The 23592-nt window shown below is 43.5% G+C and overlaps 1 protein-coding gene across 4 annotated transcripts in view; it reads right to left on the reverse strand.

Moving 5' to 3' along the window:
• Window positions 1-23592, reverse strand: part of SLC9A9 (solute carrier family 9 member A9) — a 511594-nt gene that overhangs the window by 58357 nt on the left and 429645 nt on the right. The gene's annotated exons all lie outside the window — the stretch shown is intronic.

Consider the following 23592-nt stretch of genomic DNA (forward strand, 5'->3'; position numbering starts at 1 on the left):
ATCTATTGGTGCCTTGTCAGTAACTGTTTAAAGTGAATCCCGCAGCACTGGTCTCTGCCTATAAGATCAGCTCAGCGCAAACACAGAGGGGCGTGTCAGTCATCACTTGTGCATGTTCTGGTATGTACGGACATGCCCTCAATCAGTCCTCAGGCATCAAACATGTCCTGGGTTAATGTATCGCTTTAAGAAGGATGAATCTGTTTTGTTATGGTTGAAGCTCTGAAACCCTCAGGTATCGGTTTTCTATTCGTGCATGCAGCTGCTCTGTGAGCGCTTCATGTATGTGGTCATATGTGAATATTCACGGAGAATTCAACAAAAAGTTGTTAGCAATAATGGAAAGAAAAAATATACAGATTTTGGATGTGCAGTGAAAGGAGGTTTCGACCCTCTTTGGACCCAATTATTGGAGAAATGAACACTTTGAAGGGGATGGGGAAGAATTAGAAGGAATCCCTCCCTCCATCTATCCCGTCCTCTCAGCACTTGCTGGGCACCCCTTGTTCCCAGGCACCTGTGCAGTGTTTCATTTCACAGAGAGCGTCTAGTCCTGGTAGGCATTTCTGAAGCTACCTTGTGTTAACACCTGAACAGGGACACATTTTTCTGGCAAGTAAAAGGACTTCTGGAGGAAGCAAGAATGATGCTCTCTCTGGACAGCGTTGGAGAAAATGACACACTTGAGTTGTGGTAACAAACCCAGCTGGGTACTCAGCCCTGCCAGACGACCCTACTGTGTTTTGTAAGACGACTTGCTTTTCCTCTCTGAAATGACTTGCCGTTCCTCCAGCTTCCTGCTCTACCCTCATTGTCATCTGATCACCTTACCACACACTCTATTGGAAATAAGGAGGCGGCATCAGATATAACAGACAGGACCACCTCATCTTCCCACCACCAAACCTCCGCCTGTTTGCCCTGCGCACTCTCTTCCGCTCCTCCTTCTCGGCCAGTATTCATCCTGCCACCCCAAAGGCCAGTCCCTCCTTGTGGGATGTGGATTCCATCCTCTGACACCTGTTCAGGGAATTCCTCTTTTACTCAGTCTTCATCACTGCCATCTCCCTCTCTACTGAATCATACAACCGCTACTTACAAATGTGATCTCATATCTCCCGTATTTAACTCTCCTTCACATTTTGCCCCATTTCTTTGCTTCCTTTCAGAGCTCGAGCACTCAAAAGAGTTAATTTATGCTCGCTATCTCCACTTCCTCATTTTTATTCACTCCTCAATCCACCCCCAGCTAGTTTTTGCTTTTGCCCGCCACTGAATTTGCTCTTGTCAAGGCCAACCAATGACCTCTGTGTTGCCATCTCCAAAGGACTCTTCTCTGTGTCCCTCAGCCCCTGGCACAGCGGCCACTCTTCTCCACGCACACTCCTCCTTGAGCTCTCAGGCCCCTGGCCTCCTGTCTTCCCCACTATTCATGCACCTCTCCTTTGAAGTCTTCTCTGCAGACTCCCATCCCTCTCCTTAGCTCTAAATACTGGTGTTCCGGAGGGTCTGTCCCGGGACCTCCTCTCTTCCCCCAACCACCATCTCCTTAGGTGAGCTCATCCATGGCTTTAAATAGCATCTAGAGGTTAATAGACCATGTATATATATACATCTGTATATGTATTGTGAGCTCTAGACTCACATATCCAACTAGCTACTCGTCTCCAATGGCCAATCTCAAACTTAACATGTCTGAGACAGAATTCTGGAGTCTTCCTGTCCCCACCCAGTCCTTCCTATTTCTGTAAATGGCACCACCATCCACACAGCTGCTCAAGTCAGGAAGCTGGGAGTCAGGCTTGATTTCTCCTTTTCCCTCACTCCACTCCCCACAGCAAATGCATGAAAGTCCTCTGATCCTACCTCTAGTCTGGATCTCGGGCATCACGATTCCCTGCATCCAGGCCCCGCTGTCTCTTACCTGCACTAAGGCAACAGCCTCCTAACCGGCCTCCTGGAGCCATGCTCACTTTCCTACAATTCTCCACAGCACAACCAGAGTGATCTGTTAAAAGTAAGTTAGGTCACATTATTGCTCTGCTTAAAACCCTTTGATGGATGCCTACTTCATTTAGAATAAGATCTACACTCCCCTGAGTGCAGATCCTGTCCTATAGGCCCTGCATGGCGTGTCCCCCTCAGCGGCTTCCGTTGCACCTTCCTCCTGAGTCATTCTCTCCCTTGCCACCCTTCAGCCATGCCGGCAGCCTTTCTGATTCTTAAACACACTAACTCTTTCCCTGCTGGGCTTTGCACATGCTGTTCCCTCTGCCTGGAACTCTCTTCTCTCAGCTCCTCAAGAGGCTAGCTCCCTCTCCTTTTCAGTTTCAGAAAGCCCTCCCCTGCCTACCTTCCCCAGCGTGGCTCTCCCCTCTCTGGTCACTCTCCATCAGGCAAACATTGACCAACTGTGTCATCATTCCACATGCTCCATTTGATTTTTATTTTTCTGCCTGCTAGATTGTTAGGCTGTAAGCCTCATGACAACAGGGACAGTGTCTTCTTTCCCCAGCACCGAATACAGTGCCTGGCACCAAGTAGGCACTAAATAAATATTTGTGGATCCAATGAGGTGGTATATCTTTGTGTATATCACAATGGTCACATGTGGCTCTCTGTCAGGGTCCCATTTTCTCTTGCCTTGTGCTCATAGTTCTTACGAATGGGGATAGAGTCCACTCATCTGTCTTATGGTGAAATAAAGTAATTTTTTTCGCTTGGTAGTAATGATCTCCTTGAATCTGTCAGCAGACACACGTTCAGAAATAAGTCTTCTGATAATTTCAGTTGAAAAAGCTCAGAAATGGTCCTGGTGTATTCTGAGTACAGTGGGGAACTAGAAACATACTCCTCCAGAATTTCAACTAGAACTCACTTGTAGAGTCTCTTTCAGACAGGAAAGAAAGAAGAAGGGAGTGTAAGTTCTCCAAAAATGGCAAATGATAAATCCAAGTGAGAGGTAAACTTACTCTCTTAAAAAATCACCACCTCCCACAATTAAGGAAAAAAAGTCTATAAAACTAGATTTTGGGGGTGGGGTAAAGTGGGGTGAATGAACTGTAAAAGAAGTTTCCTCTTAAATGCGGGGGAAAAATGGAAAACTTATACATCAGATCAGACAATGCCAAAAGGAGAAGTCCCCTAGCATGGTGCCATATGGAACAGACACGAATTTTAATTCCAGAGGAAAAGGAGACCTAGCTTTTGTCTGTTTTACTTGTTCCATCTCCTCTTACTATATCACTAGTAGACTGATTTCATGTCTTGTATCCTGAGGCTTTCTTGTTTCCTATCATTTGAATTTAGAAGTGTTTTCCTCGTCCCCCATTCTCCGTCCCCTCTCCCCTTCGCTATTCTTAGTTCTCCCACAAACGTCTTCCATCTCTGGCCACCTACTGGAGATAGAAATATCCTCTAACATCTTTCCTGTTCAAGGTACTCAGGGCTAATACTCTGACTGTAACAAGATTAACAGGACATTCTGACCTCAAAATTTTGGGTGTGCGTTCGCACTGTTCCGGAATGTGGTAGTAACTGGATTATCCAGGCTATCCAGGGGGGAAATCAAGTACACACAGTAACTTTTATGAGAAGCAGTGTTAATTCTTCCACATTCACTCTAAACTCTTTGAGCGTTAACTAGTCCAATCCCCAACTTCCATGTTCCACTCAAAGTCGCAAACCTGGATAAGATGATCTTTCTAAGAAAAGAAAGGTTCTGAAAGGCTCCTCTCTTCCTGCTCGCAATGCACATCAACAGGGCGAGTTTTGCCGTCTGGGTGATTCTGCTGCACGGACAAGCACTATCTGAATTCCTGCCTACCTGTGGTCAAGAATAGATAGATATCTAGAAATCAGAATCTGAGCTTTCTTGAAAAAAATAAACTATTACATACGATACTGTAATGGTGGATACATGTCATTATATATTTGTCAAATCCCATAGGATGTATAACACAAGCAATGAACCCCAATGTAAACTATGGACTTTAGCTAATAATAATTATCAATATTGGGTCACCAATATGTAACAAAAGTACCACACTAATGCAAAATGTTAATAACAGGAGCAACTGTGTGCAGAGAGAGATGGAGTATATGGGAACTCTGTATTTTCTGCTCAAAATTCTGTAAACCTAAAATTGCTCTAAAATGTAAAGTCTAGTAATTAAAAAAATACAAAGTAGTTTATAGTGCCTCTGATTTTAAGATCTTTGATGATATTAGAGATTGTTTCACCGAACTATTCTGAACAGCCTGAGAACACAGCAACCGTGAACCATGAAGAAGCAGGTGGACTTCTGCCATCTTAATGGGATGCTGATGCAACACGGAATTCTAGATGCCCTGGTCATCCTCGACACATTCCCTTCCCCCGTCTCCTTGATTCAAAACCCTACACGGCATTCAAAGCTCAGTTCTCTGCCATCTCCTTTATCAGAACGTCCAACTCTCCACCTGGCAGTAATTTTGTCACTCTTGAACCAGGGGTGATTTGTGTGACCTTTTCCTGGCTTCCACACATTGTACAGAGGGCTTCTCCTGTTTCCATCACGAGTTCGCCTCAGCTGCTGGAGCCTATTTGGGGTGTCCCCTCTGATTAGCTTGATCCATTCCCCCAACATCCTATTTGTTGAGGACCCCAAGGATGGTTCTGACAGCACCTGGATTTCTCCTTTCTGGTACCGTGTTCTTGCCTGCCTGCAAGTGTGCATGCTTTGTGCTGTTTAATGTTCTACATCAGCTTTGCTTGACCACATTTGACCCATTTAAGGATCTTTGTCAAAGAGCCCTCAAAATATAACCTTATTGCCTGATGTGGGCCCCAAACTTTCCACTCAAGTTGACCTTTGCATGTGACACTTGTTCTAAAAGAGTCAGGAGGGCAAACAGCCCACTTTCAAGGATGGACCACTTAAGAACAGGGAGCTGTTTCCCAGCCTCAGCACAGCCATCACCCAAACAACACATTGCTCCCCACCATGCTCACAATAAATCCCGGGGTACAAGAGGCGTTTCCTATTAAGGCAACCTTACAGATCTGGTAACTTCTTGTCCCGTGTGTGTGTGTGTAAGTGGCCGTAGAGGAGTTGATGGGTGAGTAAAGAAAGAAGATGAGAACCTGAGACCAGGGCAGAAGAAGGTACTCAGTAGAGCCACGAGGAACAAAACAGCCAAAATGAAAAATACCTTGTAGAACCTGTAACTCCCCTCTGTCGGTAGCAGCAGACCTCTATTGACATGAAATTTGAAATCACTGATTAGCAAAACAATTTTGGTTTGCCACCAAGTTCCTCGGAGTGGGGGTGGGGGGATAACGGTGGTGAAGCTGCCCCCTCGCCCGACACCATGCTCACAGGCGGGCCAGCGACCCCCTGACCCGCGCCCGCCCCTGCTGTCGCCCGGGATTCCGGGGCTGAGTGCTGTGCTTGCCTCTCCCCCGCGTCCACCACATCCGTCTCCCGAGGGTGCCCAGCAGTCCTCCGCGGGGGCCGCGGGGTCCTCGTGAGCGCTCCCTTCCCCAGCTTTTCCTCCGCACCTGCACTTCCTGCGGGCTCTGCTCTCAGAGTTTTTTTCACCATCATACAGGAGGAAGGCTAGTTCAGAGGAAATCCTGAGAAAGAGCCTTGGAAATACTTAAAAAATGCTGGAGGCGCAATTCGTGGAAAGTGGATTGGCACGTTTGGCCAGGCCTTGCCTTCCAGGTGGAGGAAACAGGTGGTGAAGCAAGGAACGGTGTGTGACACCTGATGGAGGGGCTGGAACCATGCACAGGAGCAGCGAGGGGCAGAGGACGGTCCGCCTGCCTTATAACCACTGTGGACTTCAGGGCAGGAGGATAAACGGATGAAGCTTTAGAAAGGGGGAGGCAGGACGTTTGTGACTGGAATGAGCTCAGCTGTCTTAGCTTAAATTCAGAGCTGAGTGGTAGGGAGTGGTCTTCATCAGCTCCACATCTCACATTCGTCATTGGGACAGCTGGCTCATCAGAAGCTGAAGGGACAGTCTTCAGACAGTCTTGTCTGTCTCTGGGGAATGTGCCCAACGGTCAACCAGTCAGACCTGAACTGTGGAATAAATGGCACCTGGAAATATCTCTTTCCCACTAATCTTCATTTAAAAGTAGACAGTTAAGTGGTTTGGATATTATTTTGAGAGTGTCTCTTTAAGCAGAATTTTATTATTAATGGCAAATATTTTAGGGCATGGTTAGTTGCATTCTCTTGGGTGTCAAGAACATGCTGTTTCCTGAAAATCATACAGTATGTTCCTTCTGTTCCTGGCAGGAGTGACATATCCCATTGTCTCGTTTCCACAATGGTTAACTGTGTTACAGCAAATGTCAATAGTGAAGGAACTATCCCTTTGAATGTTTCAAATGTGACTTTTAATTAGATATAACCTGATGTATCATCATTTGAGCCGCGACTAATGTAAGATTATATGCATTTTAAACTTTTAGATGCCTGCAGAACATGAAAGGCACTTTATGAAGTTTGCATTAATGCATATTTCATTATAATGTAATTCTATATTAGATATTCCACTTCTGCATACAGCCAAAATAGTTTCTGCTCTGTAGCGATGCCGATTTAAATGAGTAAACCACAAGGAATCGAGAAAGCTTAACTCTTTGTGCATCTCAGCATTGTTGTGCTTATAGGAGAATTCTTTTGGGGCAGAATTTCACTTTTTTTTTAGTCAGCAGAGAGAGTACAGCACTTATGTTTCAGGTGGAACGGGGTGAGAAAAGATGGATGCAACATTTCTTCTGCACGACATTAACCGATGAGGGATAACCCTGAATGCCCCGAGCATTTTCCCTTTACTCCACTCAGACAGCTGATCAGTTTTGCTGCGCTGAGCAGTCAGCAAGGCTGACTTACACACAAGAGGGTTGTGAGGGGCCAGTGGGCTGCCTTGGCCACATGGCTAAGAGTACAAGGGCAATATAAATGAGTAATGAAACCCTGCGAACTAGATGCATGGCACTCCACAGGGCTGCCATGAAGCATCCCGCACAATATTACTAATAGACCTTTTACAGTTTTTATAGCTTCCCGAGTTATTTTTGAGTCAGTGCTAGCATTCAATTATTTCCTGTTGAATAAGGAACAAAACAGGCCTAAAGACTGAAAGGAAAAGCTGCTGTGGGGAGCAATCTCTCCAGATGGAAGTTTTTTGGCAGATTGTGGTTTGTGACTCAGAATGAGCCCAGATCATAGTGCCATATGGGTGGCAGCAGAGCCCGTAGACACTGACACAGTCACTCAGCAGACTCCTGAATTCCTACTATGCGTCGGTTACTAGCTGGGCACGGGGAAACAAAGATGAGTTAGCGATAGTATCTTCTGCCAAGGAGTCCATGCATTTATTCATTCATTCATTCATCAGCATTTACTGAGCATTAATGATGCGCATCATGTATTAGGGGACTGAATTTGTAAACATGGAGTAAATTACCATATGGATTTATGACAAAGTCGGTTACAAAGATAGGGAAAAAATGCTTCACAAGTGTAGAGGTGGAGACAGGGACAAATTATATCTAGCATAGTCATAGGCATTCTCCCAGAAAAAGGTGACATTCAGTCTGAATCTTGAAGAAGGATTAGGGGATTAAGGTGGGGGGTTGGGGGAGGCAAGGCCACTTCTGCCAAAGGAACAGCATGAGAAAATCATGGAGTTAAGGATTCATGCTTGGGAGGAAAAATAAGAAAATAAGAAATTGATTGTGGAGATAGCTCGTGGCTTCATAGGCAGGAAATGCAGCCAGAGAAATAACCTGTGCAAGGTCTTAGGAGAAGTGTGTTCACCATCTTTGCTACAGGCAGAGGAAGCCAAATAAGGTTTTTAAATATAGGAATGACAACGTCAGATTTGATCATTGGGAAGACTATTTTGCTAGTACACTAGAAAATGTTTTGGTGTGGGGAGAATCTTGAATAGGTAAACTAATAGGAAACTATTGAATAGTTTAAGTCATTGATTCTCAACCTGAGTACACATTGAGATACTTGAGTGCTTGTTAAAAATATCTTTTTCTCTCTGTCTCTCTCTTTTTTTTTTTTGGTGAGGAAGATTGGCCCTGAGCTAACATCTGTTGCCAATCTTCCTCTTTTTGCTTGAGGAAGATTGTTGCTGAGCTAACATCCATGCCAATCTTCCTCTATTTTGTATGTGGGACACTGCCACAACATGGCTTGATGAGCAGTGTGCAGGTCCATGCCCAGGATCCAAGACTGTGAACCTTAGACCACTGACACATAGTGTGAGAACTTAACTACTATGCCACCAGGCCGGCTCCTAAAAATATCTTATGCTTAGGCCCTACTGCAAAACAATGAACCCAAGTGATTCACGTGTGCCTGAGGGTTGAGATCCACATGCCTGGGTATTAGTTAGTGAGAACATTTATTAAACAGAAGAGGTTTTATCCTCCTTCAACATGACCTTGGATTGGAGAGAAGGTGACTTGGGGAAGATGGGAAAGGATTTGCCATTGTCGGGCCTTTACTCAAAGGGTGTTACTAATAATGACTGTGCTCTCTTGGCAGTCTTCTATGTGTCTGCTGACTAATATAGAGATATATCATTTCATTTAATCCCTACACTGATGCTCTAAATATGTACTTATTATCTCCAATTTACAGCTGAGGTAACCAGGTTTCAGAGACCTGAAGTAACTTGCTTCAGATCGTAGGGAAATCTGCTGCCAAAAGTTACATTCTTTGTCACTCCTCTGTGGTACTTTGGACTTTTATTTAAATCACATATAACACACAGGAACTGTGTTAGAAGAAATAAGAGCAGTCGGGGAGTGTGGTGTCCCTCTTGGGGATGATCAAGCCCACTTTCAGGAACTGAAACCTGAGCTCTTGCTGTGAAGTCGGCTGGGCTGGCCCTTTGGCCCAGAAAATGGGTGATTTTACACCTACTGTAGTGTTTTTGGGAAAAACGGATGGGAACTCAAGCACCCGGCTCCGGGTCAGGACGAGGTCATCCCACCCATCAGGCACTGTGCTTTCACGCTGTGCCCGGTTGGCTCGAATCCTCATTGTGTGCACATCACAGCATCGCCCCGACGAGGTGTTTGCTTGGTTGGGATTCCTGTGAACACGCAGTACAAAGAAACCTCTAAAATTAGAAGACACGTTGGCTCATTTTAAATGTCCTTTTGCAAATGTCTTTAAAACTTGGATTTGTTTCACCAATTGTTATTTAGCAACCAAATAATGTTCCGTGGCTGCCTAATTATCTGCATGGGTTCAGAACAAGTAAGCAGGAAACTAGTGGAAACAGTCATATTCACAGGAAACACTAAGTTCTTACTTGATCTGAAACTTTAATTTTAGAAATCTCTCTACACAACCAAGGTGGCTATAATAGCCAGCACCCACGGTGTGTGTTTGATTTGACAACCTGAATCTCATCTACCGGCCAGCAGGCTGCTTCCTGGCCTGGGAGATAGGCCATGAGGGTTGGGCTAGAGGAGGAGCACGTCACTGCAGCCAGGTGAGCCCCATGGCTTGCCTTGATAATAAAAGATGGCAGCAGTGGAACGCACAACAGAGTGCAGAATTCCTAACTCTGAGTCTGATTCCTTCAGCTATCAGATTGTGTTAATTCCTGGCAATGGAGCCAAGTAAGGGATGTCTTATTCATTTGTTATGGCTTACTCTGTTGACAAAAATCTTATTCATTTCGTTAGCGTCTGCATATTTATTATTGGAAGGAGGCCTTTGGCCCTTGGCTTTCCAGCTGTGCTCCAGTGGAGCCCCAATATTCCTTGGTGGGTGAGAGAGACCTCAGTGGATGTCATGAGGAGGAGAAGAAGTGGGGAGAGAGAGTTGGACTCTAGGCTCTAGGGTCTTCAACTCATCTTCAACCACAGCAGTTTTGCTTTTATTAATTTTATATTTGGGAAAAAAACCCCACAAAAGGGCTATAATTGGTGTGAAGAGCAATGCACTAGACATGAGAAATCTCTGGGTAAAACATTTGCATATGTCAATCAACTGGACTCCTCATAATTTTAATCATCTGGAAATCCAATTCTGATCCTGTATGTGTCTGCAAAAAGGTGGCCTGAACCTAGCAGAAAAGAGTTGTCGCAAAGCCCATGAATTTGACTCTCAGGAGTGGTCTGGATCTACCTGCAGGCCCTTACACCATGGCCAGTGGACTTAAAATGGGTTTAAAGATAAGGTGTCTGATTTAACAATCCTGGTTACTAGATGTCAACAGCATATATTAACAGAGAGCTGCCGGAAGCTGATATATTGAAAAGTAATAGATGCCACAGTAGAGGAAGCAAGTTAACACTTAGTCACCCACTGCCTGGAGGGACTGTCTCATAGTAGGTAGAAGTGTGGACTCTGGAATCTAACAGATTTCGGTTCATGACCCAATTTGGTCCCTTACTTACTTTGTGACTTTGAGCCTCAGTGTTCTCCTCTGTAAAATGGACATAAGTAGTCAGGCTCCACTGGAATCTGACAAGGCACCTCCTTCATAGGACTTCTGGACTTCCTCAAAGCTTTCCTGTTGACCTGCTGCAGCAGGATTCCTTGGGACACCGGTTAAACCTACGGGTCCCTGGGCTCAGCCCCCTGGCTGCCTAAATCAGCATCTTCATGGGGAGGACCAGAACTGAAATTTTAACGAATGCCCCAGGGGATTCTGAACTGCCTCCACGTTTGGAAACAATGCTTTAGAGGAAGCTTGACAAACGTAGTCACAGTTCTTAGGGAACTAGAGAATGGGAAGGGAATCCCCAGCCTGTGCTGACCCTGGCCTTGTACTCATGTCTCTTTTTTCCTACACCTGTGTCCTCTCTGTTGGCAGAGGAGGCTCCACTTGGGTACTTGGAAAGTCAGAACCCACTGCTGCCTCTTGTCAGGGCCAGAGTGGAAGCAGTCATGAGCCCCTGGAGGAGTCCCACGCTTTTTGCTTTTCTGTCCTTAAGGAGAAGGGTGAAAGAAGTAAGGAGGGATCCTTGAATGCCAGTTAAGTGACTGCCATATGTAAGAGACTAATATGGATGTTTCTTTTAAAGAAAAAGTCCTATTAAAACAGATACTCCTGTATTTGGAGAGGTACGGAATGTGTACTTCTTGTACCAGGCTCAGGAGCTGGCTCTGTTATCCTAGTGGTCTTGGAGAGTTTCAAGAAAGAAAAGAGCTCGCACTTGGATTGCAATGTCTAAGTGTTATGGTCGTCAACCTAGTTGTGCCTAACCACATTTTAAGAGGCTTTTTTAATAAATAAAATTGGATCCTCTTTTCTGTACTATTTCAGTTTGCACAAAGAATGTGGCAAAGAGATGGACACTGTAGACATTTTTGGCCCAATTTGGTGTTAGCGTTTTTCTGGGTCAGACTGAAAATCCTGATAGGCAGACAGGGCAGTGTTACATTTAACAAACACCTTTGTGAAACTCAAAGAGAAAGGGGGGTGGGGCAAGCAGGAGCCAGTCAGCTCTTTTTAATCATTTATTTCTAATTTAACTCATTCCCAGCTCAAATTGTGTGTATAGATCTTGGGACACGCATACATGTATTTTTAAATAGTTCTTTAAAGCTATTTAAAGACCTGACTGTACCCCAAGCCAGGTGATGGCATCACACGTGCTGGCTTCTGCTCACGGCAGCTGCTGGGTGGAGAAGAATGAGAATGGTCTAGGGCGAATCAATCACCTTTATGTTACAACCACTTTCAAGCAGGCCGAGGATTGCATGTCTAGGCTGCCACCTTATTAAACAATCATGAACGCAGGTATGGTGTTTGGCACTTTACCATTATGACACCAGCATCATCTCATTTGGAAGATTAGAAAAGAGATATTTGAAGAAGTTGTGTCTAGTCACTCAGTTATTAAGTGAAAGAGACAGGGGTGTGAACTCAAGAGTTTTGAATCGGAAGCCTCCCTGAGTTCCACAGCATCGCACCACCTTTAACTTACAACATCGAAGAGTGCTGTGTGGTCTGAAAGCTTCTTCGCTGTCTTCTCTGTTAGGCATTGCTGGAATTACAGCCAAGGAGTGGTTGCGAATGCTGGAAACCTTCAGATTCCATCATTTAAATCTTATTGAGGCCTCGTACACAAGGTTCTGCGTCAACCGACAGCTCAAGGGACGGGATTTTGGCTTCCCTATGCCACATCTGCCACCAATGGTTTCACTCTCAGTCCTCATCAATAGTTCTTTCCGAGTCCCCTGGAATTCCAACTTGCTATCTCACAATCCTCTCATTAGTGCTCCCTCCTGGGGCGGAGGTTCATCACGCGCCTCCTTGGACAGGTGCCCTCGGCCTCCTTCCCCGCTAGTACGTACTGGCTGTCATCGTTTTCTTTTGAAGTTAATTACAATTTGCGCAGCTGCATACGAGCTGAGTGGCTGGAGGGAAGAAATACAGTCTGTGGCTCTCTTGCTCACCTAGTTGGCTCAACCTTGGATGAGGATCTCCTTGCAAATTCTGGCTCAGCGCAGAGCATTCCTTTTCCTCCTACCTCCCTTTATGGCGAGTTCCCTCCTTTTACATTGATGTACTGCCTTGTTTCTAACCTGAAGAAATTACTCTTCAGATCTTTTTCACTGATGTTCTCAAGGCTTCCCATCATGTTATATTGTCACATCATTGAAAAGCATTGTTGTGCCTGGTGCACAATAGTTGTTACCAAAAGAGCAGATGGTTGAGGTGTTCTCTGGAGTTCTCAGCAATCACATCTACTCTGATGACTTCCTTTCCTGTCCCAGAGCTGAGCTCGGCTGTGTTCAGTTCTGATCCTTCGGTTCATGTTAACAACTGTCGCTCAGTTCACCGTTTTCTTACAATTATTAATGTGACTCTGAGAGTGACAACTGCTTCTGTCAAAGGATGGTGCTGCCTGGATTATAGGGTGTGCTACATACAATTACAGATCCCAAAAAGGTATTAACTGACATGGAAAAAAAAGCAACTGGGTCAAAGACTAATGCATAGGCAAAATCTCAAAAGCATTAAAGACACAACATGAGGACTTTTGCATCATGACATTGTAAACAAAATAATAAATGATTGGAATCATGGTTGATTAAATTCATGTTAGAAGTCCTCAGTATTATTATTTCATGCTTAGTCTCCTGGGCACCCTTGTGCATTGTCAGCTGACAAACTATAATTTCATGCTTGGCTGGCCTAATACAGTCTTAGGTTCCAGATTCTGTGCACAACCATGCCAAGCTGCAGAAGTTAAGTGAAAAGCAAATAAGTAAAACAGTGGGCAGAGGTCAAAAGACAAGGCCCATCACTGATCTGAAAAAGAGCAAGTCTCTTGGAAGACTGTGTGAGTGTTTTTGGTATCATTTCACTGAAGGACGGTTTTGATTACCCACTGATTCAACATTCATTCGACATTTACTAGATCACCTGCTGTGTGCCAGGCTTGATGGTAGGCCTAGAGGCTATAATGGTGAAAAAACAGGTACTAGTGAGTTGTTGGAACTTCTCAATGGAAAGCCAGATGGGGCCCCACCTCAACCATCTACGGCTGGTGGAGTCTCTGAAAGACCCTGTCAAAGAGGCTTTGCTTCAGGCCTTTGGCAGTTTTCCCAGGGCTCTGTGTCTGCACCTTCTCCACGATTTCTGCTGGAAAGGAGGCCCCCGACCCTTTCTCAGATGCAATTCATAATAATTATTTGTCCTTACTGTATTCATCTGTCTATATTTCAGAATATACTCAGAAAAGATCTTCTGCTCAGATCTTCTCTCCTCTTAGTAAAGATTCCTTTAAGGACCCAAAACCTGTCTTCAGGTGCCCTTTGACTTGCTCTTTCTAAGATGACAGTATGGATAGTTGGTATGAGAAATGCAAAGAATAGACATAGGGAATTCATTCAAATTTGTCAGTCATCAGCACAAAAATTTTCATTCATTTCTACTTATTTTGTGCAGTTAGGATCATCTGAACTTTATCACTCTGGCTGGTAGCAGAATCATAATTAAAGCTGAAAAGGGTACTTAATTCTAAGAAAACTCTTTAAGAAATCCTTAATAAAATTCTTAAGACTATCCCTCCCACCATCGTTTAGGCTGGAAAGTCTGCCCAAATGCCTTTTGGTATGTACATTGAATATAATCAGTTGTTTTCTCCAGTTTAATCTCAGGATAGCACTAATTTGGTCTGATTGGGGGGTGATTTCCTTTAATTAGGAGCGTTGGCACTGTTCTTCAGTGCTTCTGTCATGAAGGCCCTTTGGACCTGTTTGGGAGACTCCAATGCCTGAAGTTAAAGATTTGTGGTCTAGGCTGGTTTAAGGGACCCAGAGTAGTATTTAGAATAAATAATCATCCATTGATAACTGGACTGCATTGCAAGGGCGGGCAGGAGAGTCATTCTAGGTCATGGCTGCATAATGAACATTTAGACTGAAGAATGAAAGGTATTGGAGCACGTCCTATAATCATCATTATTGGGTATCTGTGAATTTAAACACACTTTTTGGAGGTGAAAAGTTGCTTGCCATGGTATTATGAGCAGGAGAAGATGTGCAAAATGGTTGGAGAGAGATGTGGAAAAGAATGACATTAGCTTCAGACGCCAAATTGAGAATTAAACTTCCTGAGGAATTTTTGAACCCTGCTCAAGTCAATTGAAGATATATTCTTTTAGCAAAACTACTTTAGTAAGCAAATGCAGAAAATGGTGCTCTGTGGGTGCTAGAGATTGAAATCTTTCACAGTGATGTGAGAATATTGTAACACTTTAATATATATTATAATAATTAATATCACAATAAGACCATAAATATATCATATTTTTTTCTGTAGTGCTTACTCACATGAACAGGAGCGAATCCAGATTTTGTGGAACCCAAAGGTTACACAATTCGGAGGGCACCAAATTCAGAGAATATAAACCTTTAAATATAAAGTAAGCACAGATCTGTTTCAAGGGGACCCCTCAAGTGAAGGGCCTGAGGGTTGAGTGCTGTTGATTCTTGGTGAATCGACCTCTGGCTGTAGAGCTGTGTTATGGGAACCCATGTCCCAAGCTGGGCCTGGCTGTCCTGCCACCTCAGTAGGAGGCAAAGGGAAACGTGGTTCCAGGGTTCTAGGGTCACTTAGTGCATCTGAGTGCTTTGCTGAGCATCTTAGGAGCTGCTTGTTGATCCCTTAGGAAGAGACCTCTCAATGAAACAAACAGCAGAACTTCTGCTTCCTTTGAACAGTGCACCCTGACCAGAAGTTACTGAGCTGGAAGATTCCTTATGAGTCCACTCATAAAGTTTATTGCTGATGTGTTCCTGTTTATCATTGAATTATCTTAGATTTAAAACACCCCACCCAGTGCCACCATCTATGTAGCAACTGGAGTAGCATCCGTAAATAAAATAACCTTCAAGACCAAACAGCTGCCAAGAACCAGATTTGGCAAGATTAACTCAAGCCGGTTGTTGAAACCAGGCAATGCTTACAGACGCACACCCCTGTGGACACCGTTTAAATATCATTATATTTCAAAAGACCAAGCAAACTGAAAGCTGGCTGCAAAAATTCCTACTGGGGGTCTATTTAATCACTCAGGTTGGGTGTGGTGTGTCTAGTGCACGTTCAAGTTCTGGCGTATGTGTTGTACTCACACACACATAAATGTGTGTCTCTTCCTGAAAAGATTATTCCTTCTTTCTATCTTATCTCTCACGGAACAATTGTCAAAACAATCCTCAAATGTTAGATAATTTAATCCTCAAATGCTAGTAATACAAAAATGACTGTAATCATACAAGTGGTACCACTGCCATCCATGGTACTGACACTTTTACTGTTTCTCAAATCTGCAACTATTCTATTGTTTAGTGTTTATTCCTTTATTTACTGAAATGACTGATACGGGCAGTTTAGAAACCCAGAGGAGGAGATAATGGTTCTGACCTCAGTAGACGGTTTGACTGCACACCGCATCCCAAAGACTTAACACCAAGAGAGGTTATGGATGTTTTTCTCCTTGCTTCTCTTCCTCTTTATCATTGAGGAGACTAATTGTGTGTGATCATGCGCGCACAAGTGTGTGCGTGACAGGAAATATTAAATTCCTTTTGATTTTTCTTTTTGTGGTGACGGGAACAGGAGGGCATTGTTTTAAAATTCTTTTCTTCTTCTCGGCAAGGTGTGGGAATGAAGGGTGAGAGTAAGTCAATTCTCAGAACGAGATCTTCTACCAAGATGTAAAGAGGGAAAAAAAGTAATTTTCAACAGCTAAGAGAGAACTGCCACAAATTGTAGTCAATCAAATCAATGACATGGCTTCATAATGTGGTCGTGGATTCAGCAAGAACATGCTGTGGAGAGAAAGCTGCAGGAGTCCCTGTGTGTCCCCCCAAGATGAAGTTAAAGGGTCTGATGGAACCTTCACAAGGTGATATGTCCATCATCGGTTCTTATGATGATGTCAAAGATGATTGAGATGGTTATGTATAAAAGGAAGCACTTTCGTCTGCTATTCGTACATTTTAAATGATGGAGGATATACATTTTCACCTAGGCTATTTACTCATCATGCTAGGTCCCGTGAGTTCCCATTTAAGGAGTCTCTGTCTGTGATCTGAGTTCTGAACAAGGTCCTGAGCCAACTACCTGAGCAATGTTGTATCTAGACTAACAGCCAGGTGTAGCGATCAATGATCTGAACAGCTTGCAAGTTATGGCTGAAAGAAGGCTTACCCTTCGAACCCACAAAACTCCCAGAATAATTATGATTCTAGCTTTTGGGCTGAAAATTATTTACACGAAAGATTATTTACAAAAGGAACAGCAGGGAGAAGAATTATGTAAATTAGATTCATTAAATGGACAGATTCACTCACAGTTCATTTTGGGATAATTTATGCCAGTTTTCTCTGATGTCATCTGTTGTTCAGGTTAATAATTAGTCATGCTCATTATGAACTGATGGAGGTTGATTTGTGTTTTGGCAGAAGGAGGCATATTATTTGGGAAAGCTCCTATGAATATTGAGTTTTCAACATAGGTACAAAGGTTTGTTTGCAAAAATGCAACTCATTTGCCCAAATGAATAAATATCCTGGTTGTGCATTTAGTTCTGTATTCTCAGGAGGCTTTGCCAAAGAATCTCTCTCTCCTTAGTAGCGTATAGGCAGTCAAGACCAAAAGAGAATAGGGCAAAATGTTCATTCTAACTCTGTAGTGCTTTCTGCTTAGAACTAAAGATAATATTTTAAAATATATTGAGACATCTCTTTTATAGGCCAAGTTACAGATCCCTTGAGAAATCCAATATGATGATGCCATTTGCAAAATTTTATGATCAGAAAATTAACTTTAAAACTCCTTTTTACAACTCCACCAAATGTAAGAAATGTATGCATCTAAGAAGTTAAGACGTTAATCCATGCAGACCTTTTCTCTGTTTAGCTTGCAATCCTTTATGTGTCTAGGTCCTGTGTAATTTAGTGACACTGCCCTTGAGATGGTAACAAGAATGATGCCCACTATTAATGTTGTTCCTTTTTTAAAAAACAAAATATTTCCTGGCATGTAATTGTTTTTTCAAAGATACTTGACCCTGCACAGTATTTTATACTTACATAATTTCCCATTTACGGTTCTTTCTTGTTTTAATGTGTTGGAGAAAAAAAGAGTGTTATGTAGTTCTTTAAAAGAAATTCAACCAAATAATGACAATCATAACATTCTAAACTGTTTATCCTGAATGTAAATTCTGAAGGTAGTAAAAGTGGTGAGAGCTGATTTACATAACAGCTGGATGAAGGAGTGAGTATCCAGGAAAACGCTTGAGCTTTTTGTTTACACAACAGAATAGAGGGTAAGCTGGATGCAGAGTAGAATTGGAGTGAGGATTCGTGAGCTAAGTTTTGGATAATATTGACAGTGATGTGTCTTTAAGGCATACAAGTGGAGGGGCCGGCCCTGTGGCTAAGTGGTTAAGTTTGCATGCTCTGCTTTGGTGGCCCAGAGTTTCGCTGGTTTATATCCTGGGCACAGACGTGGCACCGCTCATCAAGCCATGCTGAGGTGGCGTTCCACATAGCAGAACTCGAAGAATCTACAACTAGAATATATAACTATGTACTGGGGGGCTTTGGGGAGAAGAAGAAGAAAAAAAAGAAGATTGGCAACAGATGCTAGCTCAGGGCCAATCTTTAAAAAAAAAAAGGCATACAAGTGGAGATATCAAGTAAGTTGTATCTGTGTGTCTGGAGTTTGAGAGAGGTATAAATTTGTGACTCATTTCTGGTTCCGTGTCATTTTAATCCAAGAGTATAGATGGAATCACTTAGGGATAGAGAATAGAGTGAGAAGAGAAGGCAGCCTTGGATGGAACCTTGATTAACTCCAGCATTTGATGGACAAAGGAAGAGGAGCCTGAAAATGACTGGCCAGAGAAGTGGGAAGAAACTCAAAGAGAGTGCTGAGTCAGGGAAGACAAGGAAGAGAGTAGTACAAGAAGAGAGCAATCAGCAGTGTCATATGGTCTAGAAAGACATGTCAGAGAGAACTGCCAAATCTCCATCTGGTTTAGAGATATGGAGGTCACTGTTGACCTAACAAGCTGCTTTAGTAAAGTGCTGGAGGTGGAAGCCAGATCCAAGCGGGGGTGAGGAATGAACAGAAGGAGAGCAAGGGGAGACAGCGAGGATAGTCACCTTTCCTGAGAAGCTCGACTGTGAAAGGGAAGGTGCTAGAAGATGTTTGCTGAAGGGGCTGTGAGGTCCCTGGAAGTTTGTATTTATGTGATTGTTGTGAAATGGCTAAGACTTAAACATGCTTAATAGCCATTTCAAAGGATTTAGTTGAGAAAGAATGGTTGACGTTATAAGAAAAGAGGAAGTGTAGAAGTAGTTTGGTTTTAATGTTTGATACATTGTCGAGAGAAGTTCCCATCTATTGGCTTCTACATTCGCTGTGGAGTAGGAGGTGAATTCATTTATTGAGAGTGGGATGGGAAGTTAGAGAGTTGGAGGTTTGAGGGGAGCAGATGTAGGTTTCAAAAAGCAATAGGAGATAAAAATTATGAGAGACATGCAGGGTAGTTGGGCAGTGCAGGTCCACTTGAGGTTGGTGAGCCATAATCTGCATGGAAACCAGTCTTCACAGGTATGTAGCTCTCTCTAACAGGCCTCATCTCCTCAGACATGATCTCCCCAAACGCGGAGAGTTGGGTTCATCACTGCTTGAGGTGTTACCAGATGGATCCCAAAAAGATATTGGGCAAAGGAATATCTTTCCTTGCAAGAGTGTTACTGGAATGATGGAGCATGGATTCCAATCTACATAAGTAGGAAAGTGGACAAAGGATAGATCTAGTGAACTGAAGTGCCTATCATGGCAGAGAAGGCTCTCATCCATTCATATACCACCCTTCACACAGCTTGTCCATAGAAGGAGGAAAAATAATGTCTTATTTACAGTTACAAATCTTTAAAGCCACTGAATATAAGGAATTTCTTTTTGATTAAACTAAAGGGCAAAAGAGAACTAAGTCCAATTTTACTTATTTATGTTTTTGCTGAGGAGGATTCGCCCTGAACTAATATCTGCTGCCAATCTTCCTCTTTTTGTATGTGAGCCGCCACCACAGCATGGCCACTGACAGAGGAGTTGTGTAGGTCTGCGCCTGGGAACCAAACCCAGGCCACTGAAGCGGAGTGCACTGAACTTAACCACTAGGCTACCGGGGCAGGCCCAAACTAAGTCCAATTTTAACTACTCTCTCTCCTATTAAATTTGTAGGAGGGCACAAGCACAGACAAAATAAATTTCAAAGACAAGCTCAGGCTTGTATATATTCTTATCTGAATATAGATTTCTCCTTATGTGTCAGTTAAAGCTCTCTCAGTGTAATAAATTTGTGGGAAAAATAGTCTCCTCTTTTCATCTGGTAAAGGGTAAAGGAGCATCATCGTGTACAAAGAGCTGTAGTCCAGGTGAGGAAAAAAGGAACTCAAAAAGGAACCTCATTTAATTTTTCAATTATTCTTAGCAAAATGAATGCTGAGCTAATTGCTAGAGAAAACTGATACTTAGTGTTGTAAAAAATAAGCAAAAATGATCATCCTAAAGTCTCATTTCTTTTTCTGCACTTAGGGGCCCTTTTATATTATATTGTTTTTATTAAAATCTTTAGATAAAATGAAAAAAGAAAGAAAGAAAACACTAGCTAGGGGGCCAGCCCAGTGGCTCAGTGGTTAAGTTCATGTGCTCTGCTTCGGTGGTCCAGGGTTCACAGGTTTGGATCCTAGGTGCGGGCCTATACACTGCTCATCAATCCATGCTGTGGTGGCATCCCACATACAAAATAGAGGAAGACTGCCACAGATGTTAGCTCAGAGACAATCTTCCTCAAGCAAAAAGGGGGGGATTGACAACAGATGTAAGCTCAGGGCCAATCTTCCTCACCAAAAACAAACAAACAAAACACTAGCTATTGGAAAACAAGAGAAAAATAGTGGAAAAGAACTTGGTACTCAAACTCCACAAAATTTTTCAGGTGACTTGTCAGTTTCCTTCACCAAATAAAAAGAAATATGACAGCCAAGAGCAAGTCTAACCTTTCTTTTTTTTCCGGAAAGGAAAATGACCAGTTATTCCAGAAAAGCAAATGAAAGGAAATGGAATTGTCTTCTCACCAACTAAGCCTCAAATAAACAAAAAGTATCTAACAATTCAAGGTCTGAACTTGGACCTGGTAGGAGATATACACTGAAGCAATTGCTAGAACTCCAGTATGTGTCAATCTGGGAGCCTATAAGAAATGATGGATAAAATTTTTTTGGCAAGCAATGCTCCAGGTATGTTTCATCATTGAAGTTGGCCCTGCGCCGGCTCAGGAACTTCCACAGCAGGGCGGCCAGCCCAGGGCTTCCATAGAGAAGGGCTCCATGTATGGTTTAAGCAGATGGGTGGGTGGGAAAGGATCAAGGATAGTTTCCTTTGCTTGCATGAACAAATGGGTTGGTGAGAAAGATAAAAGGGGAATCAAAAAGACCGCTCAAGGAAACAGATAAATGAAGGAGCAGAAATACAATTCAAAATTCCTCCAAAGAGAATTTCTTCTAAGAAAATGCCGGCATTTTCAGCTAAACCGGCAGTCAAATGGAAACGACACCCAGTTGAGGTCAAGTTATAAATATAAAGCACAAGACAGAGCAAAGGCCCTGGGGTGGGGCGTCCCATGCCCTGGGTTTTAGTCCCAGGTTTGCTGAGCCTCACTTTCCCCCTGTGAAGAGAGAGGAATGCCTCCTGCTCTATACTAGAGCAAAAAGGCCAACAGAGTCGTCACCCTGCCCGCTCTCGGCCACAGCCACTCTATTTGACTTGGGAGAGCTGCCTTTTCAACCCTTCTTTCAAATACTTGAGACGTATTTTATAGACAATCATTGAGTGAGCAGCTGTTTCTAACTCTGTCTTGAAAGAATTACTCCGAAACCAAGACGATGAAGGGGATCCAGTTAGAAAAGATATTTGTGAGATGACAATCAATTTCAGGAGCCTCATCAAAAAGATGAGTTCATGGCCGGTCAGGAATGATGTAAGAATTTTCCTCTGTTTCTATAAGAAATGGGGTAAATTCAGGTCATGCTGGAAGCTAGATGGGCAGGTAAGCAGCTTTGATGGCAGCGTGGTGGACTGTATTCCATTTCTTTCCTTCATTTTCGTGTCTGCTTCCTGTGATTGAATCATAGGAAGTTAATATGTCAAGTATTTACTTCCTGGGAGTCTAAGAAAGTACCTTTATTTACAATATGCCATCAAACAGGGCCATCACATTCTGTTAAATTTGTGAGGAGAAAAACATGACAAGTGCACCGTATTTCTGGAAAATAGATTCCAAGCATGGAACAGAGAGCCAGGCGTCTCTTTCCTTTCTTTACACAAAACCCCGGGATATACTCTAGCTCGTAAAAGTAGCTTTGGTTTGGGCAAATTCTCACAGAATAATGCGTTTTAAGCACCTCCATTGTGCAATATAGTTTTGATCGAAAGCATAAATAGACATAAAAGACTGAAAACGAGCTCTAATTTCCAAGCCTATTGAGAAACGTGCAGAGAAATTGAGGGCCGTCAAGGCCTCAGGGGTTCTGGACTTGCCAGCACTGCCTCGTGTTGGGCGAGTGGCTTTTGTTAAAGAACTGGAAGGGGCATTCCATTGACTTTCTGGATGGGGAAACTGAAGCTCAGAGGGGTTGGCTCAGGCTCACATGGCCAGCAAAGCCGGGGCCGCAAACCGGAACTTCTGACTGGTAACCTTGCTGCTTTGTGACCTCTGGGGCCCTAATGCATGTGTTTTGAATGTGATTTCTGGTTTAATCTGGAGAATACCTGACTTTTCTCACAAGGAACACTCTATTCACTTAAATAATTGCTTGAATATAATTCTTGCAGCCATATTTTATGATAGAAAAATAGACAGTTTATTTCCGTGGCCTGATAAGATCCCCAAAGATTCTCCTGATAATGGGGCAGGAGGAAGCCAGCTGTCCCCGGTCTCTGCTGGCTGCAGCCATGGGGACCCATTCTTCCACCCCCAGCCCCTTGCCCCTGGCTACTGGGAGACGGCAGTGGTACACACGGTGTAGTCCTATGTCTGTGTGTTTACTCCCAGAGAGGGATTTGTGGCATTTTCAGACCACTGTTGAGCTGGAACATAATAGCATGCCTGAGGAACCTGTAGAAGGGCTTAATGGCGTTTACCCGAGAGGAGAGGTGCAGTGGCAGCCCTTTTGCTCCCGCAGAGGCGGGTGCTGCCAGGTCAGTCCTGGAAGCTCCCCTTCTAGGGCAGAACCTGGGTAAACCTCATCCCAGGGAACCAGGGAGAAGCTGTGGCATGTGGTTAGGAAGGAGGGTGGAGCACATCAATTCTGGTCCTTGGATAATAATAACAATAGCAGCCCTTTATTGAGGGCCTATTTTTTCCTAAGCCCTAGGCTAGGTATGTTAAGTTTAATATCCAAATCCCGCAGCCATCCTGAAAGACAGGTATTATTAACATGATTATCATCGTCATTTTACAGATTAGGAAATCAAGATTCGGAGAGTTCTAGTAACTTCCCAACATCACACTGGTAGTCAGTGGCGCAGATCTAGACTGAGCTGTTTGACTCATGCTCCATGCTGCTCCGGGCTAATGAGTTTGAACTTGACTTGGTAGGATATGGTATCAGCGCTGTATTCATAACATAGGTTAACCTGAGGGTTAATTTAAGCAAAGTCTACAAACAGAAGACAAGTTGATGAGACTGAATTTTCACAAACAGCTAAAATAACTGTTCTGCCTCCTTTTGAGTAAGATGTTAATTGTGGAGAATCTCCCTATGAGACAGCAGCTCAGAAGAAAGAGAAACACGTTCACTCAGAGGTCTAGAGAACTCCATTTGTGAGGCAAGACTGGGCGAGTGGCTTGTTGCAAAGAATGGGCTCAGCAAGAATGTGGAGCAGGTTCATGGAAACAGGTTTCCACCTGGGGAGAACCAACCACTGGTCTCCTCCCCACGTGAGTAGGCGTCCTGCCTCCCCTCCTTCTGTGACTGGCAAGCAGAAGCCAGTCATGAGGGCTGGAACCCCCAG

Source organism: Equus przewalskii, chromosome 15 (assembly GCF_037783145.1).
Source record: "Equus przewalskii isolate Varuska chromosome 15, EquPr2, whole genome shotgun sequence".
In the NCBI taxonomy this organism is placed as follows: domain Eukaryota; kingdom Metazoa; phylum Chordata; class Mammalia; order Perissodactyla; family Equidae; genus Equus; species Equus przewalskii.